Genomic DNA, 570 nt, shown 5'->3' with positions numbered 1-570 from the left:
TGTCTTCCACAGGGCCTGTCTGTCTCTGTGTCTTCCACTGGGCCTGTCTGTCTCTGTGTCTTCCACAGGGCCTGTCTGTCTCTGTGTCTTCCACTGGGCCTGTCTGTCTCTATGTCTTCCACAGGGCCTGTCTGTCTCTGTGTCTTCCACTGGGCCTGTCTGTCTCTATGTCTTCCACTGGGCCTGTCTGTCTCTATGTCTTCCACTGGGCCTGTCTGTCTCTGTGTCTTCCACAGGGCCTGTCTGTCTCTGTGTCTTCCACAGGGCCTGTCTGTCTCTGTGTCTTCCACTGGGCCTGTCTGTCTCTATGTCTTCCACAGGGCCTGTCTGTCTCTGTGTCTTCCACTGGGCCTGTCTGTCTCTATGTCTTCCACTGGGCCTGTCTGTCTCTGTGTCTTCCACAGGGCCTGTCTGTCTCTGTGTCTTCCACTGGGCCTGTCTGTCTCTATGTCTTCCACAGGGCCTGTCTGTCTCTGTGTCTTCCACTGGGCCTGTCTGTCTCTGTGTCTTCCACAGGGCCTGTCTGTCTCTGTGTCTTCCACTGGGCCTGTCTGTCTCTGTGTCTTCCAC

This window comes from Gymnoscopelus microlampas (assembly GCF_963454915.1).
Source record: "Gymnoscopelus microlampas genome assembly, chromosome: 24".
In the NCBI taxonomy this organism is placed as follows: domain Eukaryota; kingdom Metazoa; phylum Chordata; class Actinopteri; order Myctophiformes; family Myctophidae; genus Gymnoscopelus; species Gymnoscopelus microlampas.
The sequence above is the reverse complement of the archived record's forward strand: the minus strand, read 5'-3'. Positions refer to the sequence as shown.